The sequence below is a fragment of the Lactuca virosa genome, chromosome 9, assembly GCF_052849685.1.
Source record: "Lactuca virosa cultivar CGN04683 chromosome 9, Lactuca_virosa_CGN04683_v6, whole genome shotgun sequence".
Classification (NCBI taxonomy): domain Eukaryota; kingdom Viridiplantae; phylum Streptophyta; class Magnoliopsida; order Asterales; family Asteraceae; genus Lactuca; species Lactuca virosa.
The window spans coordinates 101,150,330-101,155,330 of record NC_136434.1 but is presented as its reverse complement, the minus strand read 5'-3'; the positions used below and the strand labels follow the sequence as shown (position 1 = coordinate 101,155,330).

At 33.1% G+C, this 5,001-nt stretch overlaps 1 pseudogene; it reads left to right on the top strand.

Annotated features, from left to right (window-relative positions):
* Positions 1-1,438: 1,438 nt before the first annotated feature.
* LOC145138058 (F-box protein At5g07610-like) lies at positions 1,439-2,934 on the top strand (annotated as a pseudogene).
* The last annotated feature ends 2,067 nt before the right edge of the window (positions 2,935-5,001 follow it).

Genomic DNA, 5,001 nt, shown 5'->3' with positions numbered 1-5,001 from the left:
TAGCAAGCTTGGTTTTTTATGCAGCAAGAATGAAGCGCATTTCGGAAAAAGTAGGGAACGGTTTTGATAGGTGGATGATGTTGGCAAGACCCTCGAATTTGTTGGACAGTTCGTTAAAGGCATAAATAACAACATGCCTTTCTTTAAAATTTTCACCTAAACCTTTAAGAAGATCAGTGAGTTTCTTGATTTTGTTGCACTAGTCATGAACACTTAAGTCTCCTATGGTGATGCACCGAAGCTCGCTTTCTAATTGCATAGTTGTGGTTTCTTTGTTGTCATTGAAGATGGAGGATATGTTCAACCAGATTTTACGGGCAGATGCGAGAGGAGAGTAGGCGTTGGTGATGAGACTCTAGGAAATCGAGTTGAACAACCACAATTTGACGAGGTTGTCAAGTTGTTCCCATTCTGTGTCGGTAGGTGGCTTGTTTGGTGCATCATAAGTATCATCGATGTGGCCGTGGAGGTCGTAAGTAATGCAATGAGCAGTAAAGAAGTCACTCCAAGGATCATAGTTATGACTGTTGAGATCGAGAATCAAGGGAATGTAAGTCTTGATGTTGGTTATTACGTATGCCTTGTGAGGAGGTTTAGATGATGTGCTACTGTCTCCTGGCATTGCAGAGAGGGAAGAAGAAAAAGCAAACAGGAGGGAAGAAGAAAAACTAAGAAGAAGAAGATAGAAGTGATCGACTAGGGTTTGATAGAAGAAGTCTCTCATACCATGCTAAACCGTGATTTTCCCATAACTCAATTATACATTAAACATACGTATAAGTATAAATCCACTTGGGCCAATACATACAGGCTTACATAATGGGCTATCTGGAAATATATAGAACTAATACAATATAACATATGATCCGCTAATAGTTTCATGGTTAAAGATTGTAGTGGAAGTTGATAGTAAAAAGAAAACAAGATTGTTAAAATCATATTTATATTCGTACAATTTCTATCAACAAAAAAAATACCGTTAAAAACTTAAAATCATATTATATTCGTCCAATTTCATTATTTGTCTTTTTTAATAATCTTTTAACTCGCAGTTAATCATATTTATATTCATACAATTTCACATAAAAAGCTTATTTCAAAATCAATATGTAAGGCTCGACTACCAAGTTTATTATTTTTTTGGACAAACAAAAAACAAGCTCCCTAGACCAAATTTGTAATTTCTAACATTTTTACGAGAAAACTCAAAGAAAAAAAAAATCCACACATAATCAATTTTTAATTGTAATATTAAAAGTAAAACGAAAATAAGTTATTAAAAATAGTTTTTTTCTTTCCCATGAACTTTAAGACTAATATTTAAGACTATTATACTATAGCCTGAATTCAAAAGAACGGTGAAAACCACATACTTTTTTCAATCAAGGACATTTCCTAGTCAAGTCAACGTTAGCAAAGCATTAAAGCGTTAGGCAAAGCTTCCATGGCAAGCTAATAAGCTATCAGCTTCCATGACAAAACTTAAAAACACACCTTAAATACCCTTTCTTCAAGTCTTTCAACCCAGTCCAAAAATGGTGAACACCAGATCCAAAATCAAGAAAATCCAGAACACCATAAACCTCTGGTTCTCAAAGGCTGCCATGGCGGACAACAATCATCTGGCCACGGAGTCTGGAGCTCTGATCGGTTCCAACGACGATCTTTTAATTGAAATCCTTCTCCGATTGCCTGTAACCTCTGTTCTTCGATTCAAATCTGTATCCAAGTCTGGCGTTCCCTTTTGAGTAACAGGCAATTTACCCTACTGTATAAAAATGCTTCCTTCTCTCCTGGTTTTTTTGCTAGCAGTTTGTATATTCCATTTGATGATGAGAACGAAAGCATTCCTCCTTTTCGTAATCTCGACTTCTATCCTGATCCCCATGGTATTAGAATCTTGCAATCTTGTAACGGGTTGCTGCTTTGTCGTAGCAACGAAGAGGACGAACGTGTGCATAAATATTACGTATTTAATCCCACCACCAAGCAATTTGCAGTCATCCCATCAATTCTCGGAGGCATGGCTGTTCGTAAAACCATCATATTTATGGCTTTGGCATTTCATCAAACAGATTGTGTTCACTACAAGGTTGTTTGCTTTTACTTTCCTGAGCCTGACGATGTGATTAAGGTTCAAATTTACTCCTCCGAAACAGGGAAATGGAAGATTTCAGATGATTATATGTCTTTACCCGATTGCTATATCGACTACATAGTTTTTTGGAATCAAGCGATCCACTGGTATCAGTTCGATGACAAGTCATACTTTAAGCTCGACACAGAAGAATTTCAATCGTTGCCATCTGAAGATTTTGAAAACTGGGAGATGACACTCTACTTTGGGGAGTCGCGAGGCCATCTGCATTTGGTGGAGAGGGTCGATCCCAGGGAGAGCCGTTTACAGCTTAATGTGTTTGAGATGCTAAACGATCATTCAGGGTGGTTTCTTAAGTATCGAGTTGACCTTGATGAACTTCCAGATGCTTACCCGGAGATGATCAATAGCTATTTTGATCCATTGAGCTTGGGTTATTACATATTTGATGTGTTTGATGTGGTTAGGGGTGAACATGAAGAAGAAGAAGAAGAAACATTTATGGTGATCAGAGTTCCAGGGAAGGTCATAAGGTAATAATGTTGTGGACAAGAGTTTCAAGCAGATATCTGACAAGATCGGACAAACGAGACGCAAACATGCTCATCGTTATATTGAATCTTTGGTGTCTTTCTAATATGTGTAAGGTCCAGTTTGTGTGTAACCTTCAAAATCCTATTTTCTACTATTACTTTATACAGAATCAAAGAACGCTAGCTCGCTCTTAAAAGCACGTCCAATTGAAGGTTTTACATTGATTTTTACTATTTTAGTTAGTCTTTGAAAATGTTATATACCATTGGCACAAAAAGACTACATATTTTTGTTATTTACTTCAACCATAAGAACAAAATAAATTGAAAGTACAATGTTATTCTTGGGTAGATTTTTAAGTATACAATGTCTCGATACAAAAAACTGAAAGTGCAATGGCGCAAAAGTATAAAATAGAAGTAGAATGCTATAATGCTCAAACAAATAAAGAAATAAATAAGTACGTTATTTCTTTCTGTTGGATCAATAACTCAATATAATGTGAATCCAGAGGACCACATTTGTGTCACAAAATAATTTAAAGTACTCCTACAACATTGACATGCAGTAGCCCACATGACGTTTATGTTATTAACAACTCATCCCAGAAAAGTTGGTGAATCGAATAAAATCATTCTTGTCTTGGAAACCAATAGGCTCAAGAGTCTTTTGTTATGTTTAATTACTTATTCATTGTAGATAAGGATTTTCATTTTAAATATAAAATATTAGTTTTATTCAAAAACTACATCAAGACCAAAGGAAAACTGGCAACAAGTTGCACCGCAACATTATTATCCATGACTTGCCTCTCTCTATTGATGAACTCCACAACTTTTGGTGCTACAAAACAAATAGTATAAACACATGTTGATTATCTATATATACACGTTTTCACGTGTTTTATCACTTTACAATAGACAACATTTAAAGCAACTTGACTTGTGGTGAAACCCTACTCCTCGGTTCCACCATGAGAAACCTATTACACCCACACATGCATATTTCAATTCCATTTATTCAAAAACAGTAACGTGTGATCTAAATGTTGATCTAATGATCTTTGTAACATCCTTATTTCATGCCAATTTTAGTCCGTTTTTAGTGGAATTGTTTTTTTGGAAAATAAAATAAAAAGATAAACAAATAAAAATAAAACTATAATCTATTTTATTAGTTTAAGAAATAAATCTATAATTAAATAAAATAAAAATGTTATGTTTGTGAAATAAGAAATTTTGGCCTAAATTAGTAATTTAGACAAAAACCTATTGATAGACCGAGGTTTAACCCAACTTTATTAAGGACCATAAATGTTAAAACCATTACTAGTGAAGGTTTAAAATTGTAAATATAGTTAATGGCTAGTTGTTTTATGTCCATTAATGATAAAAATGTGAAAATAACAGTTAAAGGAGTTGTTAGTTAAAAGACTAAGGGGCGTTTAGATTGTTAATTTTATTTATTTATTTATTTATTTTGTAGCATTTTGGATGTGTAAAAGGATTTGCATTTCCATGTATTTGGGTTTAGATGAATTTAAATGCTACATTGTGTTTAGTTCGTAAAATTTTGAGGGAAATTAAAATCCTGTTTTTAAATTTTGGTTTGGTTTGCAAAGAATATGTAATATTTTTAAGCTAAATGACATAAACGTCTTTTTTTCCTGTAGATATTTATTTGTTTTTATAAATAATTAAAGTTATAAAATGAAGTTAATTAACTTATTCAAATTATTGTTTACAAAAACATTTTGTGATCATTCTAGCAAGTTTATTTTTGCATTACATTGTTTTCATGATTCTATTGCCTATCAATGTGATTAAATACATCTCTATTGTTAGAAATTGTTGGGTAGAATGTCAAAAGTCATTAACTATTAATAATATTTTTAATAATAGCAACATAAACGAAAGCAAACAATAGAGAGAAACTCAAAGTATTTTATAACTGAAATTCAAGATGCCTCTAAAGGCTTACAAGAACCCTTTATAGAGCGTTATGCTAAATTTGGTAAGTACGGCCAAATTTGAAAAATTAAAATAGTCAATAAATTCTAATAATAACCTTCTAAATAGGAAAGAAAATTTCAGAAAATAAGCAAAACATATATTTTGTCACTAAAACAGAATAAATAAAAACAAAAATTGTTCGAAAATTATGAAAAACTTAGATTTTGTGGCCTAAATAGTGGAATTTGGGGGTCGACCTGTGAGGAGCTTTGGCTCGTCAATACCTTTTCGTCGATATATCTCACGCCTCAAAATTCCTTACGAATTAAAAGTTATGCCTATTTCAAGTTGGGTATTTTTTTTGGCCATGTTTTTCTTTCTCACACTTGTCCATAAAGGCTTCTGCCAAATCATCTA